Source organism: Condylostylus longicornis, unplaced genomic scaffold (assembly GCF_029603195.1).
Source record: "Condylostylus longicornis isolate FDR11 unplaced genomic scaffold, ASM2960319v2 ptg000363l, whole genome shotgun sequence".
NCBI classification, from domain to species: Eukaryota; Metazoa; Arthropoda; class Insecta; order Diptera; family Dolichopodidae; genus Condylostylus; species Condylostylus longicornis.
In genome coordinates this window covers 1-12,862 of record NW_026578325.1, presented here as the reverse complement: position 1 = coordinate 12,862, position 12,862 = coordinate 1, and the positions used below count along the sequence as shown (strand labels likewise).

The 12,862-nt window shown below is 46.4% G+C and overlaps 2 non-coding genes across 2 annotated transcripts; both read left to right on the top strand.

The window, feature by feature from the left end:
* The first annotated feature begins 7,038 nt into the window (after positions 1–7,038).
* LOC129617003 (U5 spliceosomal RNA) lies at positions 7,039–7,144 on the top strand. Its single transcript, XR_008697666.1, has one exon. It is a non-coding gene; the product is annotated as a U5 spliceosomal RNA (small nuclear RNA).
* Positions 7,145–8,340: 1,196 nt separating this feature from the next.
* Positions 8,341–8,449, top strand: LOC129617004 (U5 spliceosomal RNA). The gene has a single exon (XR_008697667.1). It is a non-coding gene; the product is annotated as a U5 spliceosomal RNA (small nuclear RNA).
* Positions 8,450–12,862: the final 4,413 nt, after the last annotated feature.

Sequence of the window (12,862 nt, the reverse complement as noted above, 5' to 3'; positions counted from 1 at the left end):
AAGATGACGTACTGGAGCCTTGAGACCCAATCGCGATGTCCTGGAGACATCAACATCATTTCCAGAAGAGAGGGAAGCGTTAGAACAATCTAAAATGATAGAAAAAGAAGTGGTCTCAGACTCCAAAACGTCTCTTCTGTTATCTTTCCGGATTTCCTTACCTGAGCCTGGATCGCCTCAGAGTGTTGTCCACTCAATAGGTGGTCACATAACACAGAGCGGCAGTTTGGAGGGTATTCCTTCGAACGAAAACGTGCCACAACTTCGACCCTAACTTGTTGAACAAGAGCTTTTGAAGGACAAACATAAACAATTACTGAGTCGTCACTGAAGCTGAGGGTCTTCTCCATCGCGTAGTAGCATGCAAATGTCTTGCCGCATCCGGTGGGTGCACACACAAGCGCGCTGCGCCGCTCATCAATCGCGTTTAGGAGCGAAACTTGCCATTTATCGGGCTTGAACTTGACACGAGGGTCAGTCGTTGAACCCAAGGTGCGTTCCATCTGATGTCCCATGTATTTGAGCTGAACTTCCACTTCAAGTCCATCGGGAACTGCATACTCCGCTTTCTTGATGGTTGAAGGGTCCACATACGCGTTTTGCAAGGCAGTTTTTTGCTTGCGAACATCACTCGCCTTCCCTCCTTCTTTAGCACCAGGTTTGCCCTTCTTTTCACTCTTGGGAGGTGGTGCTTCAGTAACTCCAGATTCCAAATCTTCCAACTTTTGGTTCAACCAAGAGTCAAATAAGCATTTTGATGAGTTCTTGAACCCGAGAAGAATCAAGAGATTTTGCATCAACTGAATCTCCTGAATTCCAACATGCGCCTTAAAAGAACGAAAAACCTGATGAACAAATTGAAACGCGAAGCATATCAAACGATGGAGACCAATAGAGGCTTCAACATCAGAAGGGGTGGCCCGGAAGCTCTTAGTGAGACAGTTGTAGATAATGCGAATAACCTCAACCAACGCTTTTGCTTGAGATTCTGGCAGCTTAAGGGCGGACGTCACACCCTTGAAGCTTCCTAATTCCTCTGTCTGGCGCTGATATCCTGCCACCAAATCGAAAATTTTACTCAATAAATCGTTCGGTGAAAGCGCCTTGTTTCCAACAGTAGCGATGGACCTTTCCAATACAGGAAGTTTTTCAGCGTCAAGCTTTCTCGCTTTCTCTTTTTGAGCGTTTTCATTCTTCTTGATAATTTCTTCTGCTCTGCTTGAGAGCTTCTTCGATTCTTTTTCTCCTTTCTTCTCTTTCTTTTCTTTTTCTCCTTTCTTTCCTTTTCCTTTCTCCTTTTTCTCGGGTTTATTCTCTTCCACCTCTTCTATTGTGCCGAGACGTTTTGCATCCGCCTCATCCTGAAGCTTCTTATCGGCGGTCCAAACATGAGTTCCAAGTTTGTCAACAACAACTCCATGATGAAATTCAGATATTCCAGCAACCGATGAGGCAAATTTATGAGCTCGGAAGCAACCGCGTTGATGCGCTTGAAGTTGAAGTCTCCTTCTCATCTCTTCTTTTGCTGCTCCCTTCAAACGCTCCAACCGTTTCTCGTTCACATGAAGTTCCTTGGTGTGATTCACAGACAGACTTGCCATTAGAACGGCTCCCATATCAACCAGGATGTCCTCCGTCCAATTTTTCCCAGGGCCATTCCAGAAGTCTTTTCCAACGGTGTCGTCATCTGCTCCCAGAACAGTAAATGGAAGCTTTCCATTTTCGTGACCTTTACGACCAGAAAGCCCGAGAAGTCGCTGAATGAATTCATTTCCTACGGGCTGAAAAGAAAAAGACTTAAAAGCAAGCTACAAGAGAAGAAGAGGCCCACCAGAAGGACTGGTTCTTCGTCTTTAGGGGGTTTCGCAGCTTGAAGTCCCTCCAATGCAGTGAAATGGTCCGTCATCTGATCCACCGAAATCGGGAATAGCGGCTCCTTACGACCACCAACAGAACAAAGCAGGTCGTTAAGATCATTACAAACGACATCAGGAAGTTCGAATAACTCAGCTGGAATGTGCCTGAGAAGCAACACAGCATGAATCAACTAACAAGATTAGATTTTAATGGATATTATTCCACCGAAATGGTTCTAGCGAGTCAGCATATTCTAGTGAGCACCCCACAAATCTTGCACATACCAATCACACGTCTTAGCTGATTGAGCTGATAGTATCAACGTTGTCATCAGTAATCTGGAATCTATGAGATCAGCAACGTCTCGAGCGAGAGAAGGGCCGCAGAGCTCCTTGAATTGCTCGAATAAGGGACTGCATTTGTCATCTGTATTCCTCGGGCACTGCGACACTATTGCATCCAAAATTTCCGAAGCTTCACCCAAAAAAAATTCAATCATGCCCTCGCATGTGGTTCCAAACTCCCACGAATTTGGTTTTTCAAAGTCAACGAAACACCGTTGAGATAGAGGCAAGCGTCGAGCAAGTTGAGACGCAATCAACTGCATTTTACCGAAGAACAGCACGAGTTGCACATCGCCCTCTTCAACTACAATATCAATCACTCACATAAGAATTGAAGAAACACGTCTTACCCTCTTCATCCTCCGACGTGCTTCCTTTGATAAACTGAGCAATGATTAGCTCCCTCAATCCGATACTGGAATGCCGATCTCCCGACTTAAATATCGTCCAGCTACCCATGAGTGACTTCAGCAGGACTTCTGACTCTTCTCGAGTTTTCGCTTCTTCCCGATCTCTCTCGTTGATGAGAGTTCTGACTTCGGCGTCGAACTTGGGCATCGCGGCGAAATGAGGCGGGATGACAAAGGCATGAATTTTTCGTCCATGACGTTCAATATCGAAGAAGGTCGCCACATGAAGCTGCAGAACTGAGCAGCCCAGAATGAAGGCAAGTGGATAGACTTCAGTCAGCTCGTCGATTTCCTCCGTCTCGTCTTCGTCCTCCGACTTCTCTTCTGATTCTTCTTTTTCTGATCCTTCTTCTCCTTCGTCTGACTCCGACAGATCTCCATCGGTGAGATCATTGCAATCATCTATCAGAATAAATGGGGGTTGCCATTCCGAAACATGTTGAGCAAAACGAGGATCAGTCCAAGAATCGAATACTGCAAAATCAATAGACCGCTCGCTCGTCTTAAAAGAAAAAGAAAACTTTGATGTAGCTGAAGAGACTTCTGATGACTGACCTGGCACATCAGAAGAAAACATTGACGAAGGGTCCAGAGAGCTGGGGATTTAGCGTCGAGGACCCGTTTGTAGTTGTTCATAAAAACCAGCCGAAATGAACCTCCGCATTCGATGATTGATTGCAAGAAATTCTCAATTGTGAAGAGAAGGCGAATGAATTGCGGCGAGTCGATAAAGTCCGTACGGTATTCTTTGTCCAATGCAAATCGTAAAATCAAGGACTCCGCATGAACAAGAAAAGCTCCAGAGGATCCGCCAAGCTGACTGATGAGATCAACATACTCGGAGCGGACAAGAGAGTACCAATGTCTCAGCGTCAGAGAGATCTTAGCGCGAGCTTTCAGCTCTGGATGAAATAGACGATGTGTGACACTCAAGCACAACGATATCGATTCATCTCCATAAAAGTCGACAGCCCACCTGGTACGAACATTCCCTGCGCAACCCCATCCTGCGTGGACTCCCATCCCTCGCCATCCGAAGGAAGTTCGTCGTCGAAATCCGTCTGAAGTGCGTTTGCCTCAATATCACTGGCCCCATCGATCGATTTGTCGGTCGGTTCTGGGTCATCCATGCTGATTTCTAGTGGAACAAGCGGTGGCGAACAAGATCCTCTTTGCTTCAGCGCGTCCCTGGGTCAGTGGCGGATCAGTTTTGCTTTCCTACAGACCTGATTTAATAGAATGGTGACCAATGAGCGTCTTGTCTCCTTCATTTCTTACTGAAAACTTCAAATGGAATGAAATTCGTGTTTCTCTGGCATCAGCGCGGAATAAAGAACCAAGAAATGAAGAAGCTGTCGAGCCAACTGTTCATCCCACAACTGGACGCCCTTCCAAGAGTCTGATAGAAAAGGTCCTCTTCCCGCCACTCATCCCTATAGCGTGCTTAGGATTGGCTGCAACTTGCTGTTGCTGTTTACTCGATTTCATAGAAAGTGATGATGAGCAACGAAGAAGCTCAAGTAGCACAAGTTCAGATACCCCAGAGACTTTCGAAGGTCTCAGTGCTGATGCGGGTCAACTGTCCGGCAGTTCCAATGCACCACGCAGCACAGATGGCAATTCCGACGAGTTTTCTAGTATCCAAGATGACGACCGCCTTCATGAGTTTTCCAGTACCCAAGATGACGACGATGCCCCCTTAGTTCCACCAGTTTTTCGGATTGCGTTACGATCAGAGAGAAATGATTTTTCTACGAATCAAACAGACGGAAGCGGTGATTGCATCCCAGACCCAATCACAACTCACTCAGATGCAGAACCGAAAAGAAGAAGTCGTCGCAAAGTTGGCGTTCAAAGGGAGACTGATAGGAATACTCCCGTCTCGATGGAGGATCCTCTTCGGAATGATTTAAACTCGACTAGAGAATCGACTCTTCTGGATAATACAGATGACTCGAATCAATGGATTGGATTAATCAGTTCTTGTAAACATGCATTTCATTTTGAATGTATTGTTCGGTGGTCTGCTAGAGAAAATTCATGTCCTCAATGTAAACTTCGATTTCGAGTGATCTGTGTATATGACAGAAGTGGACGAAGGAAGCGATATCGATATGTCAAAAAAATCAATCAAAAACCAGCATATCAAGAAGGTGAAGCAGAAGCTGAGTCGAGCGATCCGGGAGAATCTCGAAATCCCTGTTTCATATGTCAGCGGTTGGACGCTGGAACAGGTCGGGTTTATAGTCATTTATTTTCGTCGCCATTCGAATTATCTTCCAATGACGATTTCAGAAAATGATCTTCTTCAATGTGAAGGGTGGAATGGTCATTGTGATGAGTCCTGTCATCGAAGCTGTTTGGGATTGGGACCTCCAACAAGCCAGAAAGAGTGGTTTTGTCCAACGTGCATTCGCAAAAATCGCTGTATCAATGCTGATGGCGAGAGAAGTGTGGATGGCCGCTCCCTAACAACTGCCTTTCAGCTTCCTTCAATCCAAGAGGCTCCAACGGAGACGCTAGCGCTAAATGCTGCGGCACTTCGACTTTTTCTAGACCTCTACCGACACCTAGACTCGAATCGGAAAAAAGTTTCTCCTCGACGGGCGCGAGAATCGCAACGACGTTCAGAAGCCCCGGAACGACAGAGGCGAACAAGAGGAGGTCGACGGAGAAACGTTCCTACTGCTCGACTTCCGGCGCCCGTGGAAGCCCAAGCTGCACCAAGGGATGAACTGCGACTTCAAGGATCTAGACGCCGAACTTCGCTTGAAGAAGAAGAAGAAGCAATCCAAGAACTGAGTCTGGACGAGGCGCCTGGCCCGCCACCCTTAAGGGGAGTTCCTTGTGATTTTGCTGAAATGGAACTGTACGAGCGGGAAGTTCTGGGACATGCAACATTTGGGACAAGCCGTTTTTCAAGCAGAAGAGAAGATGGAGGTGTAGCCAGTGGAAGGGAATTTTTAGATTCTTTGCTTGAAGGAAACACAGAAAATGTTGTTGAAATAGAATCTTCACTTGGTGATCAATCTATCGACCATCCGAGTGAAAGTAGTCAATCGTCGAGTAGCAATCAAAATATTCCTTCAACGGGATTTGTAATTACTACCTCTTCAAGTCATTCTAATCGTCGTAACATCAGACTAAGAAGTTCGAGTTTAGGAGAAGATGGTCGACGTAAACGTCCTCGTCTAGATCTTCCTTCACCTCCTTGGTTGATCCCTCCAGAAAATGCAACTCGAAATCGTCCATCGTCATTGACTCGAGTATCAGAAGATGCTGAAGTCCCTTCCCAATCTTCTGCTTCTCATTCATCTAGCTCTCAATCTTCATCCCAACCGTCTGAACCCCAACCTTCCAATCTCCCAGATTCTTCGTCGTCCCCTTTTCCTCTTTCTCCCAGTTTGCTTCTCTCTTCATCTGACGCCCATTCTTTCCCCCCAATAGGTGAAGCGCCAGAAGTTCCCTTCTCCAGTACATCCCATCCCTCACGTCTAGTCCCAAGTCCCGTTTTAGTGAATCTTGTCCGATCCCAACTCAAGGCGTTCAGTCTTGAACGGGTTCAGTTCAAGTCCGTCTGCCGATCCTGCTGCGTCAAACTCACAACTCATTATAGCATTTTCATCCGAAGCGTCGAATTAAAGGATCAAGATCGATTTTGGAGGATATTAGATCAAAACCAGCTCGATCAGAAGATCAGAAAAACAATCGCACGGGAATTGCAAAAAATCGAAATATATCCGCAACAGCAATGATAATTTCCGTCGCGAAATTCGAATTGTGTTTTTTTTCAAGTGTGTTACGCAAAAGCAACAAATTAAGAGTCACTCGGATGAATCGTTGGCGTGCTGGCCTAACAGTCTTTGCTTAACCATCGGTTTCATCCATACCAGAAGTCGCTTCCACTGATCTTGGATTGCCGTTCCTTAGGAGTCAATGCACAGGTGTCTTGAGAAGCGCCTGCTGTTCGGCTTGCGGTGGCAGATCGCACATTCCACCAGCTTCTTCTGCTCCGAGGCTGTGGTTCTTCAATCGGTGAAGGTTCCTCGACTCTTCATTGTCCATCTTAACCAAGGTACTTATCTGAGCATTTATGTATTGGCACAGTGCACTATGTGCAAGTGTCCATGTGCACTATGCTCCTTCGTGCTGCGTTCAAAACTTCTTGGTGGAAGTGGTTCTTGAGGTGGGGCCAGCAAATTGCTGATCAAACCAAGGATCACGCAAGGATCGCAAAAACATTCAAGCAAGCGAAATCACATTGAATGCTACGAGTTCTCGGCAACGCGAATCGGTCTCACTGATATCTTGGCATTCATAGTCGTTCCCAGGGGACTCCTTAACGATAGGTACATGAGCTGTACCAAGCATGTTCCATTCGTGATGCGTGCCAGCTGGCTAAGAGGTTTAGTGTTGTTACAATAACAACATTCTGCAATCCTAACAAAGCATACGACCCTTTCGCCTTTTACTAAAGAGTCATGTGTGGGGATTGTCTATGATACAATCAATTTTTTGGGGCGATTCGTCGCCTAACGAAATTTCATGGGACAACTTCTCGCTTTCAAAAAAAAATGCAATTTTCTGGCCTTAGGCGTCGGATGTCCGCAATTATTCGCGCAGCGCTTTTGAGTCTTTGTACTATGGAGTTAACAAGCTAGGAGACAGGAAAGGAACGTTTCCCACGAGTCAAGAAAAAAACGAACTCTCCTTGTCCGTCATGCACATCATGACAAAAGCGGCAACACGCCACGTGCACAGAGGGACTGTTCATATCATACATGTACGAAAGATTAAATGGCACATCAGCGTGGTAGACTACAAAAGGCGTTTCCCCTAAGGTCCCTGTCCACAACATTCATCCACTCGTAGCTGAAAGTTGTTGGAGTTTGTGTATGGCAAATGACAGATCCGAATCTATCGACTGACACCATTGAGGATTCTTCTGCTCCACTTCACAGAAGATATCATTTTTGCTTTTCCAATCGCCACCCTGCTGCATTCAGCGTCAGAACTTCCTATTTGATTTAAGAGGAGCCAGCACGGCAACAGCAATGATAATTTCCGTCGCGAAATTCGAATTGTGTTTTTTTCAAGTGTGTTACGCAAAAGCAACAAATTAAGAGTCACTCGGATGAATCGTTGGCGTGCTGGCCTAACAGTCTTTGCTTAACCATCGGTTTCATCCATACCAGAAGTCGCTTCCACTGATCTTGGATTGCCGTTCCTTAGGAGTCAATGCACAGGTGTCTTGAGAAGCGCCTGCTGTTCGGCTTGCGGTGGCAGATCGCACATTCCACCAGCTTCTTCTGCTCCGAGGCTGTGGTTCTTCAATCGGTGAAGGTTCCTCGACTCTCCATTGTCCATCTTAACCAAGGTACTTATCTGAGCATTTATGTATTGGCACAGTGCACTATGTGCAAGTGTCCATGTGCACTATGCTCCTTCGTGCTGCGTTCAAAACTTCTTGGTGGAAGTGGTTCTTGAGGTGGGGCCAGCAAATTGCTGATCAAACCAAGGATCACGCAAGGATCGCAAAAACATTCAAGCAAGCGAAATCACATTGAATGCTACGAGTTCTCGGCAACGCGAATCGGTCTCACTGATATCTTGGCATTCATAGTCGTTCCCAGGGGACTCCTTAACGATAGGTACATGAACTGTACCAAGCATGTTCCATTCGTGATGCGTGCCAGCTGGCTAAGAGGTTTAGTGTTGTTACAATAACAACATTCTGCAATCCTAACAAAGCATACGACCCTTTCGCCTTTTACTAAAGAGTCATGTGTGGGGATTGTCTATGATACAATCAATTTTTTTGGGGCGATTCGTCGCCTAACGAAATTTCATGGGACAACTTCTCGCTTTCAAAAAAAATGCTATTTTCTGGCCTTAGGCGTCGGATGACCGCAATTATCCGCGCAGCGCTTTTGAGTCTTTGTACTATGGAGTTAACAAGCTAGGAGACAGGAAAGGAACGTTTCCCACGAGTCAAGAAAAAAACGAACTCTCCTTGTCCGTCATGCACATCATGACAAAAGCGGCAACACGCCACGTGCACAGAGGGACTGTTCATATCATACATGTACGAAAGATTAAATGGCACATCAGCGTGGTAGACTACAAAAGGCGTTTCCCCTAAGGTCCCTGTCCACAACATTCATCCACTCGTAGCTGAAAGTTGTTGGAGTTTGTGTATGGCAAATGACAGATCCGAATCTATCGACTGACACCATTGAGGATTCTTCTGCTCCACTTCACAGAAGATATCATTTTTGCTTTTCCAATCGCCACCCTGCTGCATTCAGCGTCAGAACTTCCTATTTGATTTAAGAGGAGCCAGCACGCTGCAGACGTCCTGCGTGTTCTGGATCCTGCTTAGTGGGCTTTTAGATCAATGAATAATAGCTCAATAGCAACCCACCCATCAATAGCAACCCACCCATCAATAGCAACCCACCCATCAATAGCAACCCACCCATCAATAGCAACCCACCCATCAATAGCAACCCACCCATCAATAGCAACCCACCCATCAATAGCAACCCACCCATCAATAGCAACCCACCCATCAATAGCAACCCACCCATCAATAGCAACCCACCCATCAATAGCAACCCACCCATCAATAGCAACCCACCCATCAATAGCAACCCACCCATCAATAGCAACCCACCCATCAATAGCAACCCACCCATCAATAGCAACCCACCCATCAATAGCAACCCACCCATCAATAGCAACCCACCCATCAATAGCAACCCACCCATCAATAGCAACCCACCCATCAATAGCAACCCACCCATCAATAGCAACCCACCCATCAATAGCAACCCACCCATCAATAGCAACCCACCCATCAATAGCAACCCACCCATCAATAGCAACCCACCCATCAATAGCAACCCACCCATCAATAGCAACCCACCCATCAATAGCAACCCACCCATCAATAGCAACCCACCCATCAATAGCAACCCACCCATCAATAGCAACCCACCCATCAATAGCAACCCACCCATCAATAGCAACCCACCCATCAATAGCAACCCACCCATCAATAGCAACCCACCCATCAATAGCAACCCACCCATCAATAGCAACCCACCCATCAATAGCAACCCACCCATCAATAGCAACCCACCCATCAATAGCAACCCACCCATCAATAGCAACCCACCCATCAATAGCAACCCACCCATCAATAGCAAACCCACCCATCAATAGCAACCCACCCATCAATAGCAACCCACCCATCAATAGCAACCCACCCATCAATAGCAACCCACCCATCAATAGCAACCCACCCATCAATAGCAACCCACCCATCAATAGCAACCCACCCATCAATAGCAACCCACCCATCAATAGCAACCCACCCATCAATAGCAACCCACCCATCAATAGCAACCCACCCATCAATAGCAACCCACCGCAACCCACGTACATATTTATTTCCATTCATTGTTGTTCTCTGTGTCTTTCAATAGTATCGGAATTCTAGGGACTATCCATTTATTCAGCGTCCCATTATTACCGTTGCATGTCAGTTCCTTCATGTTTTTACGCACCTGTTAGCTTTAGGAGTGAATCAGGTTTTCATTCGCTTTGTTCAAGACCAAATTAACATGATTGCATTAACTCTTCTCGTCCTCGCACTTTGCGCAACTGCCGCAACTATTGGGTATTTATTTGTAAGGATAATTCCGTTCCTCAAGCGGGTTCTGGTTCTGGGACTTGTCAGTTTGAGCGTGATCACGATCCTGGCTTGCGTGAGATTTTGCCAAACAGCTATGCCAATTATCCATTTGCGATCATTGGAATTCTTTGATTCCATTGTTACGAATATTGACACGAAAGCCAAACTATGCGGCACGATGCCTATCGGAATCCCAGCAAGCTTTCTTACACCACTTGTTCAGGTTATTATTGGATTCTCGTCAGTGGTTGCACTTGCCATGCTGTACTGGACTTTATCAATCCGGGGCTCAACCAAGCTACAGGTGAGTGAATACATACAGCACACGAAGAAACTGAAACTTGGCAACGAGAAAGACCTAGACTAGTTGTTCGAGGAGGCGGGAGTGGGGAACATGGCGGACGAGGTGTTCTTTGGAGCGCCTCTGAATGTTCTTAGGAGCCTAACTATCACAAACTGCCTAAAGAGATGCAAAAGCAGTTTCAGGGAAAATACATACGGCTGCTTGAGGCGGGGCGTTATATCCGAGATAGAACAAGTGAGCACGGGTCCATTTCCACCGCGATGTTGGAGCAGTTGCAGCCAAGGTTGAATTTTGACTTGAATGATGTTTCGCAGTTCGTGTCTCGAGATTTTGAACGTGTAAGCTGCTGTGCGCTATTTTCTGCTTGAAGCAGTCCTGTTTTTTAGGTACTTGGCAACGCTACCGAAAAAGTCAGTATCAAGTCTGGTATGACTTCGAAAACGCCTTCCTGTCCTTCTCCTTCGACCACTTACACACCGTACTGACAACGATGGAATTTCCACAAGAAGCCATTAACATCCTACGAGAATTCTTAAAAGAGAGGAAACTTGACAGCTGGTATGTCAGAAGCCTGCCAACTGAACAACAGAGTGCGTGCACCATCACCCAACACCAGAGTGTAGGAATCATGACAGCAGAACAACTAACACGAATGTCAAAGAGTTACGCACTTTCGCCAAGCCATGCAGTACGAACTTATGAGAAAAGTAGCAAACAGATGTGATCAGTCCATTGTCGAAGGGAGGACACCAAAAAGAAGCTCTAGAAATGCGGGAATTCTACCAAAACAATTGAAAGTGGGATCTCTGAACGTTGCGGGAGGTTTCGCCCAGAAGACAAAACGAATAGCCCAACTGTGACTTGGCAAAAGGCCTCCTAGTAAGGATGATGACAAATGAAACAAATGGACTATGCGGACAACTCCTTCTGAAATCTGGCTGGAGTTGATGAGAGTGATCTGGTCGTGGACTGTTCTACAAGGAAATGGAACAACTTGTTGGAGAAGACGACCTAGACATCATAAGTGGGGATCTGAATGCAGGACAAGAACATGGACGAACAGAAGGCATACATACTACTGCAACTAGTGGTGGACACCAACAGAAAAATCCTGAATCACGACCCAACCTGGAGGCGAAGAGGACATGGCACCACAAGAACACTCGACAGAATCATTATAAAGCAAACAGCAACCACTCCAGATGTCAGCGTTGAATAGACTGATCTTTCGGACCATGCACTGCTCTACATCCCAACCTACGGAACCATCGCCTTCCAGAGCCACAAGCGCCCCTACAACAACAGCAGAAGAGATATTGACAAGAAGTTTACCGAAACCCACATCAACAGAAAACGCCAACAACCCTGGAACACAGAAGCAGCACCAAGAAAACATGCAAAAAGAGAATAGCTCCGAGCAGATCCAGTTGCAGCAGTGTGGGGCCTAAAAAGAGAGCAAAACAGACAGATGAAATTTATCCTTACAGATAATGACGCCGCAGAGATCCCAAAAGAAAAACAAAACGAGGTGGTAGCAAACGTCATGAAGCAGATTTGGCAATAGCATGTTCGGCATAAGCTCCCAGACATGACTGACATCGCAGACAGCCCAGTGCCAGACGAAGACTCTCTCTTCCTTTGACAAGTTTAGTGGAGATCTTTTTGGCAGTCTATTAGTAGAGAACGATGAATCCATCTCTTCTGTTTGTTTGTTTTTATGACCAAGGACTTCGACGAAATTTTGACAAAAGCTCAAGAAGAAGCCGATTTGATCGTTTTCACCGACTCCTTTTGGGTTTTCGTTGGCGTGACGTCTGGTGAGCACGGTTATATGCGACATTGTGTATTCTCTTACGTTCTCTTGGCAGCTGGTAGCGGGAAAAGCCGTCGTTCGCGGTCTTCCTCCTCGTCCTCTTCTGGAGAGCATCCGCTCCCCTCTACAACCCCTGCTCCGTTGGACTGGCCGAGCACCCTTGAAGAGATTCAGCGCGATATTCAGAGAGTGCGACGCCGCGTTAAGAAAGAATCATTGTCTGCCTCTTTTCCCGCCTCCCTCGACTTCCTCGTAACATCCCACTTGTTCCAGCGCTTTTCCTCTTTTTTCTCAGGTTCCTGACCTAGAAACGGCACTAAGGAAGATTGAATCTTCTAGGGAAGCGATTGCGTTGGAAGTCGAGCCGGAGGAAGGAGTAGATTAACCGAGGGTGATCGCCAAACCAGCGAGAGGAAGATTTACAGAGAGAGAAGG